This window comes from Mobula birostris, chromosome 17, assembly GCF_030028105.1.
Source record: "Mobula birostris isolate sMobBir1 chromosome 17, sMobBir1.hap1, whole genome shotgun sequence".
NCBI lineage: Eukaryota > Metazoa > Chordata > Chondrichthyes > Myliobatiformes > Myliobatidae > Mobula > Mobula birostris.
In genome coordinates this window covers 13302441-13322890 of record NC_092386.1, presented here as the reverse complement: position 1 = coordinate 13322890, position 20450 = coordinate 13302441, and the positions used below count along the sequence as shown (strand labels likewise).

General features: G+C 40.8%; 1 protein-coding gene across 6 annotated transcripts in view; it reads left to right on the top strand.

The window, feature by feature from the left end:
• Positions 1-20450, top strand: part of ssbp2b (single stranded DNA binding protein 2b) — a 324475-nt gene that overhangs the window by 124194 nt on the left and 179831 nt on the right. The window contains exon 1 of one of the 6 annotated variants that reach the window (XM_072281283.1): positions 10949-10967. The exons of the other annotated variants lie outside the window; for them this stretch is intronic. The gene's annotated coding sequence lies outside the window, so the exon portion shown is untranslated. Of the gene's footprint in view, positions 1-10948; positions 10968-20450 lie in introns of those variants that run through there. 6 annotated transcript variants of the gene reach the window in all.

The window sequence follows — 20450 nt, the reverse complement described above, 5'->3', positions numbered from 1 at the left end:
AATTCCCGTGGTAAATAAAATGGTCTGCATCTAACAGTCACAAACTGCACTAGCAATGAGCAGTAATTGGAAACCAGCACAGAGTTCTTGCACCATTCTGTGTTGATATATATACACAAGCCACCACCGCGAGCCTTACCGCACAGAGCTGCATCTCTGTCGTCCGGAAACTAAGTGAGCCCGTCTAGCTGAATGGCGGCGTCCGGAACTCTGTCGCTAAGCCATGTTTCCGTGAAAACGGAAGTCCTGGAGCGATACCACCAAAGACAGTAATAAAAACATGCTGCCTTGATTCGGCCAATACCCACCGTGCTATAACCATCATGCACCTTTGACTTCAGTTCAGACCAGGTTGTACAGGTGTTTCAGAAGCTCAATTCCAAAAGGGAAGTTATTGATTGAGTGATCATTTCTAAGAAAAAGTGTGATTGATAAAGTAGTTAATAATTTTGTATGCTACCAGCAAGTCATTGCTGTGCTTCACCAGCACCAACTTAAAACTGCACCTTGTTGCAGAAGCACAATTTCCTTGTCACAACCTGCTTTTCTGTCTATGTTCATTATATCAGCAAATTTGGAAACCTTGCATACTGTTTCTTCCCTCAGATCATTAACGTAAATAGTGAAGCACTGTGGGCCAAAATCTCATCTCTGCGGCACTTCACTTGCCATCTTCTCCCAGTCTGAGAAGGATCCATCTGTCATCTATGAGACTGTCATTTTTCAAAACATTCTTACACACTTCTGTCAATACCATGGACTTTAGATTTGTGCACCAGCCTCCTCTGTGGCACTTTGTCAAATGTCTTTTGGATATCTAAATACTCTACATCTACAGGATCCTCTCTGTCAACTCTCCTCATTACATCCTCAGGAGCATTGAAAAAGTTTGTCAAATATGATGTACCTTTTCTAAAACCATGTTGACCATGTTTAATTTTATTTAGTTTTCCTAAATAATTTTCCATTTCCTTTTTCATCATGTATTCTGCTGTCTTGTCAATAAGAGGTTTTAAGCTAACTGGCCTGTACTTATTCCTTCAGTTAGTCCTGACGAAGGGTCTCGGCCTGAAACGTCGACTGCACCTCTTCCTACAGATGCTGCCTGGCCTGTTGCGTTCACCAGCAACTTTGATGTGTGTTGCTTGTACTTATTTACCTTCTACTTTTCCAGTGGATATTATGATTGTAACATCTATAATAGACACAGAGTTCCTGAAACATTAGCACAAAAATGTTCTTTGTTTAATACTATTGGAAGCAAAATAAATTGGAAAACAGCTAATTTTCATCTCCCTCACAGAAACTAGTTAAATTGGATTGCAGTGTTGCTTTAAGCAATAAGAAACACTTATTTTGTTATTGCATTCTTTGTGTAAAAATCTTTGCATACTTCAGTTTTTATCCCTGCTACTGCTCATTAAGCAAGCACGTTATCAGCATCCTTCACACGAGGTGAAACTGATTCCCAAGTAACAAATGGCTCTACCTAGAGGTAGCTTAGTCTCATGTCAACTAATGTGTGCTTGTTCTATTAAGTGCAAGTGATAAGAATTCCATTTAAACAGTATATTTTCTCTGCATTGAGATGCAGAATGCAATTTTACAGAGTTTATTTGATCTTCCCGGTTATTTCAGATTTCACATTTTTCAAAGGAATATTGTGGAGATGAAGCTGATCTTTGAGCACTGGGAGCTGCAAAGCTACAAAGTGGGTGACATGGTCGTGTAGTGGTAGTGTAATACTTAACAGCGCAAAGTTGGCAGAAGGCTGGCCTCAGAAACATGGTGACTTTTATGGGCAGCAAATAATGCATTTCACTGTTTGTTTTGATGTACATGTGATAAATGAGTCTGAGATGCTGGAAGAAGTTAATTCAAGCAGCTTTTGAGGACACAAAGGGTGTAAGTATTTATTTGGCTTCATCTGGGCTGGAGCTGGAAAAATCTCACAGTTGGTCAATCTCTGAATTATGCAGTCCTTCACTGTTTCCCATGTTAAATTTGCTTGTAGAATGATTATTGGCACTATTTCCAGCCAGACTGTATTTTCATTTAAGAGGTGCAGTCCAGCTTTAAACCATTCAGCTAACTTTAATCGATGTTAGTCACTCCCCCGTCCCCTCCCGCTGATAGGTCCAGCATATTAACAATGTGGTGAGCATTGGCTGGAAGCTGAAATCATTACCATGAGCCAGCAGCATGAAATTGGTGTGCTGTCTGCATTGCAATTAACTGGCACGGATTAATCATGCATTGACATATCTGTGTCCATGGCCGTAGGCTGTCAAGCTTAGCATCCTGTAGTTCCAGCTCATTTCTTACATATTTTATTCTTGATTGACTGACAAGTGTAAAATTGTTATTCTTCTGTCCTTACTACTTTATCCCTCTTCAGACACACACAAACCCATTACACACACTCTTTATCTTTCACTAATGCTCTCCATTTTACACATTTTCATTTCATCTGGGTAACTTATCTTTTCTGTACATTTTCTTCATGTACCCATAGCCACTGAAATTATTTTGACTTTTTCTGGAAGGTAGGGAAGGCAGCTGATAAATTGGTTCAGTGCATACTTGTCTTGAATACCACCCATACAGTTCAATTCATTACAATAGTGTTTTGAGGTAGTACAAGGCAAGGGTCAAAGTAGGCATGCTGAATTTCTTTAGCCTTCTGAAGAACTCGCGGCCCTGCTGAACTGTCTTGGTCATGGTGTCAACATGGTTGAACCAGGGCAGATTATTGATCCTGTCTCCAAGGAACCTGAAACTCTTGACTCTCTCAACCTCAGCACCATTGATATAAACGGAAGTGTGTGCACTGCCCCTGTTCCTGGTCAATGATCAGCCCTTTTGTTTTGCTGACATTGAGAGAAAGATTGTTTGCCATGACACCATGTCACTAGGCTGTCTATCTTCTTCCGGTACCGTGACTTATTGTTGTTTGAGATTTTCCCCACTATGGTGATAAAATACAGTACTGTGCAAATGTCTTAAGCACCTGTTTATAGCTAGGGTGCCTAGCTATATAGCACAGTACTGTATTTGTCAATGTGGAGTAGAGAGTGAATTTATAAATCTGGTGGGAGCAAAGGATGTTGGGAATAGAAGAGGGTGGGGAAGTGCTGTGAGAGGGGTGTGCGACAGGAGGCAGAGAACGGTTGCTGGGACGAAGGGGTTGGTGTGAGTGCAGACAAACCCAGCCCTGAGACATCAGGTAAGGTCATTTGATTCCAAACAATTGGTTTATTGATCCTCTCTGGTGCGACACCCTCTCCCTTCCCCCTTTTCCAACCATGATTCCCCTCTCCCTGCCCCCTTCCCACTTGCAGTCCATAATAGAGACCTATATCAGAATCAGGTTTATCATCACTCACCTGTCATGAAATTTGTTATCTTTAGCGGCAACAATGCAGCACAATATATAAAATTACTATAGTACCTGTGAAAAAGTCTTAGGCACCCTAGCTTTATATATGTGCCTGACACTTGTGCACAATACTGTACAAACTGTCAGATTGTTGGAAAGTAATTTTCAATATAGAATGTGGAGCATGATGCCCAAACCTTTTCATCATGGCTTACTTCTGACCACCTGTGTCCTACCTGTGGCATACAACCGGCATGCTAAAAAACTGTGACTGTGGCTTATTAACTCTGCACCATTATACCACTTCCTCTGTCTTTCACTCTAAATTCCATAATATCCTTTTCCTCTCTCTCTTCAGTGGTACTGTTATTTGCAGTTGTATCATTATCTTGCCTTCCTTAACCCCCATTTTTCCTTAGCTTACTTTCTCTGTGATTATCATGTGGCATAGAGTTAAGCCCAAATACTCCCAGCACTAATATAAAACAGAAAATGCTGGAATTGTCTCCCTTCTACCCAAAATGGTATTTCCTAACTTTCCAGTTCCTTGCCACCAACATTGTGAACTCTATCTTTTGCCTGTTACAATGTAACTTACTGTAAGCTTGAGGAACAACATCTCACCTGTGGATGTTACATGAAATGTTCTTTTCCTTCTTCCTGAAGTACTTTTTTCAGTGTATTTCTGTGTTAGTTTCAGGTTTCCAGCATCTGTTCAGGTTCTTTTTGTGACGTCTGACAATCTCTGTAGCTCTGCTTGACAGCAGCCGAGCATCATTTATTGCATTTTTGTCTTTGCTCAAGCATGTTTCCTCAGATCTCTTTCATTACTGACATAAAACCCTATGCCACATTTTATAATCTTGAGCCCCCACGAAAAAACACTCGTATTAAAATATCCCACTTCTTAATTGCCATTTCCAAGCCCTATGACCACATCTACCACAGAAAGTTAACTTCAAGATCCTTGTGTTCAGTTCTTCCTTGTCTTAATTCTGTTCTGTTCAAGGATCATTTCCAATTAGCTTATGGAAGGCATTTATTATTTATTTCCCACAGAGTTACCTCCAACTTTAATAGTTTTTAATTCCATTACAAAATGTTTTTAATTGTAGCATGGCCCACTTAAATCACCTTCTTGAACTGTTGAAGACCTTGTTCTGACAACAGTCCCACAATGTCATAGACTGAGAGTTCCAGTACTTAGATTCAGAGAAAACAAAAGATTAGCAATATAGTTCCAAGTCAGGATAGTATGCCACTTGAGCAGCCTGGATTTTGATATGGTCTTTAAGATGCTTGTGGTTGTGGATTTTATAGATAATGTCACATGATTTGGTAAGTGCTACCTTGAATTTTGTGCATGGTACAAGGTGTAAGACAGGAATGTTAGTGGCAGAGTGTAACAACTGGCTGTCAGTCATCCTGGCAGCTTTTGCTAGATGTGCCCCTTCACAAGCATTGTTGGGTCTGCACTCCTCAGGCAAATGGAGAGTATTCAATCACACACATAATTGGGGCCTTGTAGCTGGAGCAGACACTTTGGAGAATCAGTTGGTGAGTCACTCAACACAGAAGACTGACCTTTTGTTGCCATGGTATTTATTAGGATGGTCAAGTTTTCAGTCAATGTTAACCACTGGGCAAGTACCACTTGAACATGTAATTTTATATGCATTCAAATTTCCAGGCCTTAATTGATATTTCTATTGGCATTGTCAATTTCTCCTTTGATCTTCTTTCTGAACACCCATTTTTCAAAGATCAATACAGGGATAAGTGCTGAGGAAATGAAGAGAAATGCGGTTAGTGCACCAAGCTGGAGCTGAGTCAAAAGATTATTTGTGCTCTTGCTGATTGGGATAGCAGGAGCAAGAGGCCGAATGGCTGCTCCATCTTCTGTTTCTTTATGTTCTTGCTAAGCAGTATTACAAAACTCTGCATGGTTGGTATCTTTGTTTCTCTAACATACTCAAGTTACTAGTTCATATATGTACTTAGAATAATTAAAATGCACCTCATCTTAGTTTTTATAGAAAAGTTATGATTCATGAACTTCAGGGTTTATTTTCACTGGCAGTGTGATGTAGTGGGTTTATTTGTTCCCTGCAATATTGTTGAAGTGTACAACAAGCCAGATTATAATAAGGGCTTTGCTAAACTTGGTATGATTCTGAGACTTCAAAGTTCAACTGTATATCCAGTATTTTCATTGAACTCCGAAGGAAAGACCTATCAGACATGGCACCGTTGATTTAGAAACAAATAAACTTGTATATTAATTAAATTGTGTAGTATTCATTAACTTTATGATTAACTATTTTGAAAATACTAGACATCTCTGCAAGGCTGGTTTTGAACTAAGGCTACGTCCACACTACGCCGGATAATTTTGAAAACGAAGATTTTCCTCTTCAGTTTGACCCTCCGTGCACACTGAAGCGGTGTTTTCATCCCCCGAAAACGGAAATTTTCGAAAATACTCTCCAGAGTGTGTAAATTTGAAAACGATTGTTTTGCGTTCTAGTGTGGACGGGGTAAATGGAGAGATTTTAAAACGTTGTCATGACAACACCACAACAATGCTTTTTCTGCTTCTGCTTGGTACTGCGCAAGCACTGCCGGACGGCTGTTAGAATGCGCAGGCAGTATGAACGGCGTGAGAGTTAAATGGTAAAGTGAGCTTTTTTGACTAGATCCCCTAAATTGATTTGATTGAGTCTATCTTTAAAAATATTAATGTCAGAAATACTGTGCAGGTCTGGCAGCAGAAGATTCCAGTCTCTTGTTGATCTTGGGTAGAGGATGGCTTCATGCGTGTGTTGGTTACTTTATTGTCTACGGTAATAGCCTGTTTGGAGTTAAACATCTCTACTGCTTTGCTGACTTTGCAGTCATTTGTAATTCGCAGAAACAGCTCGACTTCATTGTCTGTCTAAACGAAGAAGTTCAGTCTGATTTTTCCAGTGGAGGTTTTCTTTGTATTGTTGAAAACTTTCTTTCCCTGTTGTTGTTGGTACTCTAGTTGTATTCTATGGAAATAGCACAATGCCGCCGCGGAAACATAAGTATTATACAGTTTCCTCTTGGCTTGTTTTCTGTAGATGTGTCTGCGCATGCCCAGTAGGAGTAGATTCACCCAAATATCCATTTTGGTGTGGACAGAGATATTTTGAAAAATGCCTAGTGTGGACGCCTGTAGTTTTTACTCGAAACTGGGAGTTTTCAAAATTATCCGGTCTAGTGTGGACGTAGCCTAAATCTATTGATAAATCTGTGCATACATTGTCATGTCTTGTTCAAAAGTAATAGTTCCTATTTGATAAGGAGCTTTACCCTCCGCTTCTAATCATCTGTCTTTGACCCTTTGTCCAGTGACCCAGCTATTCCAGTACAAGAATTAAAAATGAAAAATATTCTCAGTCATATTCTGTGTATTGAATGAAAAATAGTAAAGCCCAATGATGTTTTATCCAAACTAACACCTTTCATTTGGATAGTACCATCCACTATTTTGAACAGAAATCTCGTCATTGAGTTTGTATTCTGGATTTCCTTACCTAATATTATTTTTGCTGTTTCATCATTACAGGCTTAGAGGAGAAGTCTTAGGTGTTACCACTTCAAAGCAACTTGGAACAACAAACAAGTATAGTTCTGTTTGTGTTGCCTAATTTCTAACAATAAATAAAAATAAATATTATGTGGTTTTAAAATTTTAATGGTTTGTGGTTTTATAATTATGAAATTATGATCATGGAATGATGTTCCATTGTGGGGTCAGCAATTTAAATCCATCAGCTGTAGAATGAGGATGGAATTGTGAAGTTCCAGCTGGGAAGGTCAGTTCTGTGGGGTTTTTTTGAAAGCAAAAATTTTTTTAAAAATTGACATTTGTTAGAACAAGGTCAAAGTGGAGTGGTGTGAGGGAAGAGAAGTGGGTGTAGTTACTATTACAAGGGAGACGGTGCTCAAAAAGCTGAAAGACCTGCGGGTACATAAGTCACCCGGACCAGCTGAACTGCACCCTAGGGTTCTGAAAGAGGTAGCAGTAGAGATTGTGGAGGCATTGGTAATGATATTTCAAAAATCATTGGACTTTGGCATGGTGCCAGAGGACTGGAAAATTGCAAATGTCACTCCACTCTTTAAGAAAGGAGGAAGGCAGCAGAATGGATGTTGGAGTCAGTTGTTAAGGTTGAGGTTATGGAGTACTTGGTGACACAGGAAAAGATAAGACAAAGTCAGCATGGTTTCCTTAAGGAAAAATCTCGTCTGACAAACTGCTGGAGTTCTTCGAAGAGTTTACACAGAATAAATGAAGTGGATGCAGTGGTTGTTGTATATTTGGACTTTCAGAAAGCCTTTGACAAGGTGCCATACATGAGGCTGCTTACCAAGTTAAGAGCCCGTGGTGTTACAGGAAAGTTACTGGCATAGTTAGAGCATTGGCTGATTGGTAGGAGGCAGCGAGTGGACATAAATGGATCATTTTCTGGTTGGCTACCAATGACTAGTGGTGTTCTGCAGGGGTTGGTGTTGGCGTCACTTCTTTTTATGCTATATATAAATGATTTAGATGATGGAATAGATGGCTTATTTGCCAAGTTTGCAAATAATATGGAGATTGGTGGAAGGGCAGGTGGTGTTGAGGAAACAGGTAGGCTGCAGAGGGACTCAGATTAGACAAATGGGCAAGGAAGTGGCAAATGAAATACAATGTTTGAAAATGTACAGTCATGCACTTTGGTAGAAGAAATAAATGTGCAGACTATTTTCTAAATGGGGAAAAACATCCAAAAGTCTGAGATGCAGAGGGTCTTGGGAGCCTCTGTGCAGAACACTCTAAAGGTTAACTTGCAGGTTGAGTTGGTGGTGAGGAGGGCAAATGCAATTTTAGCATTCATTTGAAGAGGTCTAGAATACAAGAGCAAGGATGTTCCTTTGAACCTTTTGAATAGAACTTTGAAAGACTCTTAGCTGGCTACAAAAAGCGTTTACAAGCTGTGATACTTGCCAAAGGGGGTGTTACTAAGTACTGCCGTGCAGGGTGTCCAAACTTTTGCGTCGGGCCCTTTTCCTTTTTTGTTATTTTGAAACTGTAAAAGATGGAAATAAAAAAGTTTACCTCCTTAAAATATTAAAGAAATGTGTCATCTTTAGCTTTATGCCTCTTGGAAATTAGTATATCTTTTACTCGCTTAGCTATTCACAGTAACAGAAATTTTGACCAGGGGTGCCCAAACTTTTGCATGCCACTGTATATGATGTTATGTTGCTGAGATGCTACTGCAAAATAGTGTTTCACTTCACCTTTGCATTACAGTATATGTACTTGTGTGGATGACAATAATACCATAAAATCTTGGAGCAGAATTAGGCCATGTGGTCCAGCGAATCGGCTCCACCATTCGTTCATGGCTGAATGAATGGCCTTTTTTCCCCTTCTCAGCCCCTCGCCCAAGCCTTCTCCCCATAACCTTTGATGCCGTGTCTAATCAAGAACCTATCATGCTCTGTCTTAAATACCCCTAACAACATGGCCTCCGCAGCTGCCTGTGGTAATAAATTCCACAAATTCACCACCCTCTAGCTAAAGAATTTCTCCACGTCTCTGTTTTAAATGGATGCCCCTCTATCCTGAGGCTGCACCCTCTTGCCCTAGGCTCCCCCACCATAGGAAACATCCTTTCCACGTCTACTCTGTCTAGGCCTTTCAACGTTCAAAAGGTTTCAATAAGATCCCCCCTCAGCCTTCAGAAGAAAAATGTCAAGTAATCTCAAATTATACACAATTTTTACAAGCAAACAATTTTTAAAGTTAATTTTAATGCAAAATGGTGATAGTTTTGCTAAATTGTCGTGATTAGGGTTTTGCCAGTTGGTTCAAGAACTAATGGTTAAAGGGAAGTATCTGTTCTTGAATCTGGTAGTCTGGAACTTAAGACTTCTGTACCTCTTGCTGACGGTAGCTGTGAAAAGATGGCATGGCCATGATGATAGGTGTCTTCAGGGTTCAAGTTTATTTGTCAAGTGTAGATCAAACCATACAGTAAAATGCAATGCATTGTTAGTGTTAACAATCAACACACCAAGGTTGTTCTGGGGGTGCACCTTGCAAGGGTGAGACAAATAGGGTGCTCCTAAATGCCCGGCAGAACAACACAAAACGCAACTAACAACAACAGCAAAACTCTGACCCATGCGTCTACACAGTCCTTTAACCCAGTGGTTCCCAACCACTGGGCTGCAAAGCATGTGCTACCGTGCTGCGAGGAAACAATGTGAGTCAGCTGCACCTTTCCTCATTCCCTGTCATGCACTGTTGAACTTGAACACCCCCCCACCCCCTGACGGCCGGTCCGCAAGAATATTCTCAATATTAAACCTGTCCGCGGTGCAGAAAAGGTTGGGGATCCCTGCTTTAGCCCCAGGGCAGGCTTCTAGTGGACATGGACTTGGGCCTGCAGACACTGGACTTCGACCTCACAGCAGACTCTTAGAGGTTCACAGACTGGGCTCTAGCCAACAGTCGTTAAAATCTAGACTTCTGATTTGTCCTCTGGACTTGATCCTATACATTGATCCTAGGACATGCGGAACAACAGGCCGCAAAATCCGGAATCACCGATGGCGATTTTTGCTACATCCTTGATGGATGTTGACGCCTTGAGACAGTACCTCTTGCAAATACTACTAATGGTACGAAGGGATGTGCTCATTGCTCATGGGCAGAGTCCACTACCCTTTGCAGCTTCCTGTGTACCTGTGCATTCAGATTTCTGTACCAGACTATGATGCAATCTGTTAGGTTACTTTTATGAGTACACCTGCAGAAGTTAGCTAGAGTGTTTGGTGACAAGCCAAACCTCCTTAACCTCCTAAGAAAATAAATACGCTGGCAAGCAACACACACAAAATGCTGGTGAACGCAGCAGGCCAGGCAGCATCTATGGAAGAGGTACAGTCGATGATTCGGGCCGGGACCTTTTGTCAGGACTAACTGAAAGAAGAGATAGTAAGAGATTTGAAAGGGGGAGGGAGAGATCCGAAATGATAGGAGAAGATCGGCAAGCATCTTCCTTATGACTGAATGTATATGCTGGACCTAGGGCATGTCATCCGATATGTTAATGTCAATTAATTTAAACCTGCTGACTCTCACCACCTCTCTGTTGTGAATCTGTAGGGGAAAAATGAAATTAAAGCACTTTTGAAGGTAAGTGTAGAAACACAGACAGATATGGGTGAGAATTCATGGGGCAAGTAGAGTTGATGTGCTCCAAACCCAAGCTTCAATGTTTGTTAACTAATAATAGCTAGCACTTATATAGATTAAAAATAATGAAAAGGCTCCCAGTGAAGGGTCTCACCCCAAAACATCAACTGTTTATTCATTTCCATAGATGCTGCCTGACCTGCCTGAGTCCCTCCAGCGTTTTGTGTGTGTTGTTCTGGATTTCCAACATCTGCAGAATCTCTTGTGGTCTTGAAAATACTATATATTTTGCATAGCACCATCAAACTATTTCTGGTTCTGATCAACACAAGGAGCCAGTAGGATGTGACCAAAAGCTTGGTCAAACTGGTAGGCATTAAAAATGTTCTTTAAGAAAAGGAGCAAAGTGAGTACAGCAGTTTATTAACAGTTTTAAATTAGTGAAGTACTGTCATTAATGTTGTTCTTGTCCTATAAATAACTGCTTGTGTAGCTTGGGGATGTTTCTGTAGTTGATGCAAGTTAACAATGTTGTTTGAGGAGATTTGCCACACTGTGTTCACTTAGAACTGATTTTTTTCCTTATATTACCTGCTAGAAAGTCATTACTTGCATTGCCCCAGGAAATGTATTAGTTTACACTCCAGAATGCGTCCTTGGAGGCACACAACAGAGAGCTTTATGTCCCAGTGACACTTCTGAAGACAACAGAATCTCATTGGGGTTTATTTTCATTATATATAACCACCCTGTGCTGAGGGAAAGAGTTGATTAGTGCAAAACAAATATAAGCTTTAAAGAAAAATACAGATGGGACACTGAAATGAAACCAGTATTTCCAACAACAGTTAAAAATATTTAACAGTATATTAATATCACTAATTCAGAAGAACGATTACTCTCTTTAGAAAATGGCAATATTGGCAAGTATCATAAATTAAACGTAGAAAAATCAGCAGGAGTTGCCCATTTCAGATTTTTGAGCTTGTACTATCATTCCGAATTATCACGGCTGATCAACCAAATTCAGTGGTTTCTCCCCATATCCCTTGATTTCCACCCCCCCCAACTCTCAACTCGCCCTCCCTGTAGCAAGATATTGCTTTTCTAAATAAATTTAATGATATGGCTTTAACATTCTACAGTAGAGAGTTCCACAGATTCACCACCCTTTGAGAAGTAGAAATTTCTCTTCTTAAGTAGATTATCCTTATGGTTCGCCTGCTGCTGGACTCCCTCGCCATCTGGAACAGCTTTCTTGCATCTAGCCTTTTCAATCCTTTCATAATTTTGGAGTTTTCTTTGAGATTTTTCATTTTTTACAAAACTTGATTGAATATAAGCCTTCTTGACCCAATCTCTTTCCATATATAGTGGATACTGGTTAATTGGGCCACATGCTTATTGGTGTGTGGCCAAGTGGTTAAGGCGTCGGTCTAGTGATCTGAAGGTTGCTAGTTTGAGCCTCAGCTGAGGCAGTGTGTAGTGTCCTTGAGCAAGGCACTTAACCACACATTGCCGTGTGACGACACCGGTGCCAAGCTGTATTAGCCCGAGTGCCCTTCCCTTGGACAACATCGGTGGCGTGGAGAGGGGAGACTTGCAGCATGGGCATAGTCTTCCATACAACCTTGCCCAGGCCCGCGCCCTGGAAACCTTCCAAGGTGCAAATCCATGGTCTCGTGAGACTAACGGATGCCTATTATTATTATTATTATTATTTAGGACACCTCTCAAAGAACAAAAAATAATCGAGAACATTGGATTCCCTTTGTTTATTTGGGACACTGTGCTACGTAATTTGATTAGAGTCTATTGCTGAATGGTTTCTAACTAGTGTCAGTTACATGAGTTTTGTGGTCGTTAGTCACTACATCATGTTAGAGCAAATAGTTTTTAAGTGATGTTTGTTGCATGTATTTGTGCTCAAAAAGCAGTGGTTTTCGTCACTGATACCTGGCAAGAAATATGCAGTAAGTCAATTTAGAATGGTTTTGCTCATTGCAGTTTCAAGCATTCAGGCTTGGAGATGTCAGCAACAGTTGGGAGTGAAAATAAAACTACTTCACTACCTTCAGCAAGTTAGGATCTATGAAGAATTTGAAGGTATTGTGAGTCATCTTGAATGTTACAATGAAAATAAATATTTAGAAGCAGTGATCAAAAACTTTGCATGAAGGCAGTCCATTATCAGCACTAGGTGTTTGCGCTAATTTTCTTCATGTGCAGTCAATCAAAAGAACATGGCAGTGTGTTGTTGTCAGTCATATCCAATGATGAGAGTGAAGCCTGTGTGGGAGAGGTTTTTCCAGAGGTTTTTTTAAGTAGAAAAGACATTGCACTGGGACAGTTCCACTTTCTCGACCTTGGAAGACCTGGTCCAGTGGCATGAGTAGTTGTCACAAACTGAGGTCTTCCTTGGTTGCATTGTATAACCATGACTACTTCTGTGCCAGTATCATGCCCTGCGCTGTCTGCAAAGCATTGCAAAACGCATTTCCTGGCCATTGGATCTCATCCACCCAATCCACCGGAGCTGACTTGATGTGCTTGGACACGCATATTCCTCATTCACTGAGGTATGATGCTCGTTGTCCACACTCACCTGGTTTAGCCTGCCTGTTGAAGTGGTGTACTGGGATGTGACCGTTGTTGCATGCAAACAGCTACTCGGAGCCAAAGGTGAGAGCTAAGTATCCGATGGAGGGCTGCCCCAGAATGGACACAGCAAGCCCCTTCAATGTTAGTTTGCCTTTTTTATACACTTTAACTATTTCCATCAAACTTTGGCTAATTGGGACAGCTGCTTAATTGGGCCAAAACATACTGTCCCAATATGTCCCAATTAACTGGAATCCACTGTAGTAATCCTGCCTTGCCAGTGGCCAATTTGGCAAACTTCTGCTGACTTTCCTTCATAGCAAGAACGTCCTTCCTCAGATACGTAGAGCAAAATCACACAATACTCAATAGTGCGGTCTGATCAGAACCCTGGGCAATTGTACCAGCTGTGGCTGTTCTATATTTGAATCCTCTTACTATGAAGCCCAGCATACATTGGCTGCCTTGATTGCACACTGCATTTACCTTCAGCAACAGATCCACAAGATCACACAGCTTTTGTTGCAATCACATGTTCATTAATTTTGCCAGCTAATCCTTATTGAAAGCTTTATGAAAGTCGAAATCCACTGGTTATTCCTTACTCATTCTGTTAGTTACATCTTCAAATAATGTTGGTTGAAAGGAAAGAAAGAAAGATTAGCTTTGTCACATATAGGTGAAAACATACAGTAAAATGTATCATTCTGCATCAAATGAAATCAGCAAAGATTGTGCTGGCACCCACGAATGTTGTCAAGAATGGTTTCCTTCCATAAATCTGTATTGATTTTGTCCAACCCTGCCACTTTTCTCGAAGTGCTGTGACATTACACTTATACAATTGACTGGTATTTTCCCCACCATTGATGTCATACTCAGTAGTTTAAAATCCCTGTTTTCTTGCTACCTCCTCTCTCAAACTACTGGGATTATATTAACTAGCTTCCAATTTGTTGGAGCTGTTCCAGTGCCTAAAGCACATTGGAAATGACCACATGATTTAACAATAGCTGTTGTCAGTTCTGAACTGCTCTGCAATTACACCATATTTGATTTCTGCTACCAACTAAAGAAAGGCTTCAGTTTACACACTGGCTACTTTATTAGATACAGGTTTCCCCCGCCATCCGAAGGTAGAGCGTTCCTATGAAACGGTTCGCAAGCCGGAATGTCGTAAAGTGAAGAAGCAATTACCATTAATTTATATGGGAAAAATTTGTGAGCGTTCTCAGACCCAAAAATAACCTGCCAAGTAACGCATAAAACCGTAATATATAGTAAAAGCAGGAATAATATGATGAATACACAGCCTATATAAAGTAGAAATACTTTTCCACAATCATTGCCACACTGTTCTCCGTAGCGAAAATCTCACGCAAGCGCTCTCAGCAAAAACACGGCGCAAGCGCTCTCCAGTAACCTTTAAGCTTTGAAGCTGCCAAATCATACCAAATAACACATAACAATACACAGCTGATATAAAGTAGAAATAATGTATGTACAGTGTAGTATCACTTACTGGAATTGGGACAGCGCCGAGCACACTGTTGATGGTGTGTTAGGCTGAGTCGTTGGAGGCTGGGGTAGTGCAGTGGCCCCCACACTCGGGGCAGCGATCCGATACCGATGCGCGAAGAATGCAGAGGTACAGCGGTAGCCGGGACACACCCAGCACTTCTTTGAGAAAAAAGCCTAAACAAACAAGGGAATTAATTAGGTGCCGCACGGCACGTAAATATCGACCCAGATCAGAGGTGACGCAATCGGCAATTGCCTCTGATCTGGGCTGACATTTATGTGCCGGGCAGCACCTAATTAATTAGCTTGTTTGTTTCGGCTTTTTTTTCTTAAAGGTGTGCTGGGTGCGTCCTGGCTACCGCTGCATTCTTCGCGGATCGGTATCTGTCCGTGGCCCAAGGGTTGGGGTGGTGGGACACTGGGGTGTCATCTCATCGTCTGTTTCCATCAGGGCAGGCAGGTCATCTTCTATGTCTGCCTGCCTCGATGTCGAAGGTTGAGATTTGTCGTCTGCTGTGGCTGATGTGGAAGACTTGCTTGACTGCTTAGCCTCGCGCATTTTTAGATCATACAGTTCTTTGTAAGCACTCAAACCATCTTGCAAATATGCCCTAAACCGACGTACCCTTTCAAAATTAAAGTTGTACTTTATCATTGCAGCGAAAATCTCACACAGTTGCCTCACATTCAGTTCCTGGACGACTTCACTCTTGGTCCATTCGCTACTGCATTCGGTTTTGATTGTTATCCTTTCCTCTTCCAATTGCATCAGCTCTTCATCTATCAGTTCTTGGTCATGGAATGCCAAAACCTCTTCAACATCATCTTCGTCAACTTCCGCAAGCCAAACTCACTTTGTCCTTACTTCGTTCACCACGATCGAAATGCTGAATTGTGTCCAGTTTTACGCTAAGTGTAACACCCTTATGAGCTCTTTCAGGCTTTTCCGATACCTTAGAACTCATCTTACAAATGGCTGCTCACCGACACGTGTTTAAGCAATGCTGTTCCGAATCTGGGGGAGAGCGACTGCCTTTTATCACGCACTGCTTTTTTTTGTAACAGTGAAAATACCTTCTGTTAACAAAAACAAGTAACTAATGTAGGTCTTTCGTAACAGTGAGGTTTCATAAAGCGAACGTTTGAAAAGCGGGGGACACCTGTACAGGAGTGGAACACGGTGTGGTCTTCTGCTGCTGTAGCCCATCCACTTCAAGGTTCAATGTGTTGTACATTCAGAGATGCTCTTCTGTACACCACTGTTATAACGTGGTTATTTGAATTACTGTTGCCCTTTTGACTTGAAACAGTCTGGCTATTCTCCTCTGACCTCTCTCATTAACAAGGCATTTTTGCCCACGGAACTGCCACTTACAGGATGTTTTTTGTCTTTTGCACTATTCTCTGTGAACACGAGAAGCCGTTGTGTGTTAAAATCCCAGGAGATCAGCACTTTCTGAGGTACTCAATCACCCTATCTAGCACCTGCACTCATTCCTTGGTTAAAGTCACTTAGATTATATTTCTTCCACATTCTGATGTTTGGTCTGAACAACAGCAGGCCTCTTGACCACGTCTGCATGGTTTTATGCACTGAGTTGCTGTCGCATGGTTGGGTTAGATACGTATTAATGAGCAGTTGTACCTAGTAAAGTGGCTATTGAGTGTATACTCATAATGCATATGAACTGTTGCAAGTTTTGATGGAAAATTGATGAAGATGTCTGGTATTCCATGCGGTAAGAAAGTTCTCTACTCCATTTATGTTTGAAGAGTCCATTCATGGGCATAATATGTAAACAAATACATTATCATTTGGGTTTCCAGTTTGAATTCAATTTTATGGACCTAAGATTCTGCTGAGTGTGAATTTGCTGTCCAAAGCTGCTGTCACTGATAGCAGTTTGAATGCCAGTACGCATACTAAATCTAATAACATTGCAAGTATGTTCATCCTATGTGTAAAGTTTAAGATTTAACAGAATTTAGAGTTTACTGCTCAACATTCTGCGTGTGAGTGTGCCTTATTACAATAGTATAATGAATAACATTGATATTAATATGACTTTCCTGTAATCACAGACTTTGATTGTTCTGGGTTTCACCCACTTCCTTGCTGTGACTGTTTCATCTTTATGGGCACCTTCTTGCTTCTTCCACTTTGTAACTGCTGTTATGGAAAACAATCTGTGTGGTTTTTAGAACATAGAACAGCACAGCACAGCACAGTACAAACCTTTGTTGTTCCAGGCTTTTAACCCACTCCAACCTAATACTTCCCTTGCACATAGCCCTCCATTTTTCTATCGTCCATCTCCTTTAAATTTCCCCTTTTCACTTTAAATACATGTCATGTTTGTCAAAGTTCATCACAAGCAATTGTAACTGTACCCTAGGGCTTGCTCCCAGACAACATGGTCTGCTGCTGGGAGATCGTGGATGCTGAAAGATCCACTTTAGTCCATGCAGAAACTACATTTCTTTCATTGCAAGGAGCTGTCCAGGACGGAATTGCACTACCATGCTGTGGTTTTTACCTCTGATTCATTGCTTGACACAGTGCCCCGGGGTTATGCAAGTCCATTGCTAGTATGTTCCCATTGTAAAGCAACTTGACTTCTTGAAGTTTAACCATCAAAGAGGGATCAATTTTATATCTGCTGAAAAAATATCACCACAATTTTATTTAATTTTTGTTGCTGGATTCAAGAATAACAAAAGCTGGGTTTCACCTTTTGATTTTACGTCAGTCAGCATTGTGAATCCATTGTTTCAGTTTATATCATGAATACTATTTTTGAATAAAATTACATATTTGTGTAAACTGAACATACACGATTCATTGAAGATGTTTGAAAATGGAGAGTAACCTCAAAGTGAAAAAGCAAGCTTTTTATATGTTTTGTAGTGAAACACTACAATTGTATAATTTCAACAAATACTGGAAAGCCAGAGCAATACACACAAAATGCTGGAGGAACTCAGCAGGTCAGGCAGCATTTATGGAAAGATTTAAAGTTTTGGGCTGCATAGTTGTTTTCATTCAATTATGAATATAGAACATTTAAGTGGTTGTGAAAGGTTTTTATATTTTACACCATAGCCTGAAACCATTGGGGAAAATGCACATGTGTTTTTCCTTTAAGACTTTGAACCAATCTATTTCACTGCAATAAGAGCAATATTGCTGTGGTTTCTTGGGAGCTGCTAATTATGGCATGTTTACTACTGTAGTAGAATACACACAAGCTAAGACAGCTGTTGTAATAGAATCAGCCAAATTTTTCATAACTTGAGATAACTTGTTACATATGGCAGGCATACTCCCATTTATATCAGTTTTTATAGATGCCATGAAATTTTGTATTTTTGTTTCTTTCCACTAGTTGATTTTTGAGGTTTTACATAGAACAGACAATTTGGAATTGGAGTTAGTTATTATTGTCATATATACCAAGATACAGTCTAGTCTTGCATACCATTTATACAGATGAAATCATTGCACAGTGCATTGAAGTAGAACAAAATTAAGACAATAACAGAGCCCAGAATAAAGTGCAGCAACTGCGCAGAGAAAGTGCAGTGCATGTAGACAATAAGCTGCAAGGTTATAACAGAGTTGATTGTGAGGTCAGACCCAGCATACTAGGGAGCTATTTAGTAGTCTTGTAGCAGCAGGTGAAACTGTTCTTGAAACTGACGGTTCATGCTTTCAGGCATTTTTGTTTGCTGCTTAATGGGAGAGGGGCGATGAGAGAATGTTTAGGGTAGGTAGGCTCTTTGATTATGTTGGCTGCTTTACTGAGGCAAAGAGAAGTGTAGACAGAGTTCATAGAGGAGAGGCTCACTTCACTGATGTGCTGACCTGTGTCCACAACCCTCTGCAGTTTCTTGCAGTCAAGTGGAGCACTTGCATACCAAGCCATGATGCATCCAAGTAAGATGCTTTCTATGGTGCAGGGATAAATTAGGGAAAGTCAATAAAGACATGCCATGTTTCTTTAGCCTCCTGATGTTGGTGGTCTTTCTTGGGTGTGGCATCTAAGTGGTTGGATTAGAACAGACAATTAGTAATGTTCAGTCCTAGAGGCTTGAGGCTCTCAACCTTCTCAACTTCTGCACTGTTGATGTAGACAGGAGTATGTGCACTGCCCCCTTCATAAATACAATGTCCAGGTCTTTTGTTGACATTAAGAAAAAGGTTGTTGTCATGGCACTGTTACTAAACTCATTATCTCCTTCCTTTACTTTGACTCAGCATTATTTGAGATGTGGCTCTCTAGGGTGGAGACATGTAGACATGTGGGAGTGTACAGGGAGTAGAGTAAGGAGCTGAGCATGCAACCTAGTGGAGCACTAGTGTTGAGAGTAATGGCATTGGAGTTATTGCTATACAATAATGGCATACTGCATAGAAGCTCATTTGTTTCCTCAAACAAGTACTGTACACTTGCTATTCTGGATCTCCTCCTATTTCAGCTTCTGTTTGTATAGAGGGAGTAGGAGCACAGTCTGGTTGTCTGATTCACCGAAGTATTGGATATCGGATGTCTTGGTAAGCTTCTTTTGATGGTTGCATAGCAATAACTTAGGATATTTGAGCCCTTGGTGGCACAGGAGATGTGCTAGTAGTATTTTGATAATGCACTCTTGAAGATAGCCTGGTTGAAGTCACTGGAAATGATGTTTTCATTGACAAAGAGACTTTGGGTAATTTGTTTCAAGGCTGTTGAGGACAAAATATTGAGTGTAGTGTTGTGTTTGTCTGGAGTGTGATGTAGACTGTCATCAGGATAGCTGGTGAACTCTTGTATTAGATAGTAAGACCATAAGACATAGGATCAGAATTAGGCCATTCAGCCCATTGAGTCAGCTCTGCCATTCCATCATGGTTGATCTCAGATCCCACTCAACATCATACACCTGCCTTCTCGCCATATTTTTTGATGCTCTGCCCCATCAGGAAACTATTAACTTCTGCTTTAAATATACCCATGGACTTGGCCTCCAATGTAGTCCGTAGCAGAGCATTCCACAAATTCACTATTCTTTGGCTGGAAAATTTCCTCCTTACCACTTTTCTTAAAGGTCACCCCTCAGTTTTGAGGCTGTGCCTTCTAGTTCTGGAATCCTCCACCATAGGAAACATCCACTCCACAGCCACCTTATCTAGTCCTTTCAACATTCGGAAGGTCTCAATGAGATCCCCCCCATATTCTTCTAAATTCCAGTGAGAACAGGCCCAAAGCTGCGAAACACCCTTCATACGTTCACCCCTTCATTCCTGGAATTATCCTTGTGAACCTCCTCTGGACTCTCTCCAGTGACAACACATCGTTTCTGAGATAGGGGACCCAAAACTGTTGACGCTACTCCAAGTGTGGCCTGACTAGTGTTTTATAAAGCTTCAGCATTATCTCCATGCTACATCTATTCCCCTTGAAATGACTGCCAACATTGCATTTCCCGCCTTTAACACAGATTCAACCTGTAAATTAACCTTCTGGAAGTCTTGCACGAGGACTGCTAAGTCCCTCTGCATATCTGATGTTTGAATTTTCTCCACATTTAGATTTTAAAAAAACTGCACTATTGTTCCTTTTACCCAACCACATTATCATACATTTCCCAACTCTGTATTCTGTCTGTCACTTTTGTGCCCATTTTTCAAATTTGCCCGTCTTGTTGCAATCGTATTGCTTCCTCAGCACTACCTAACCCCTCACCTAT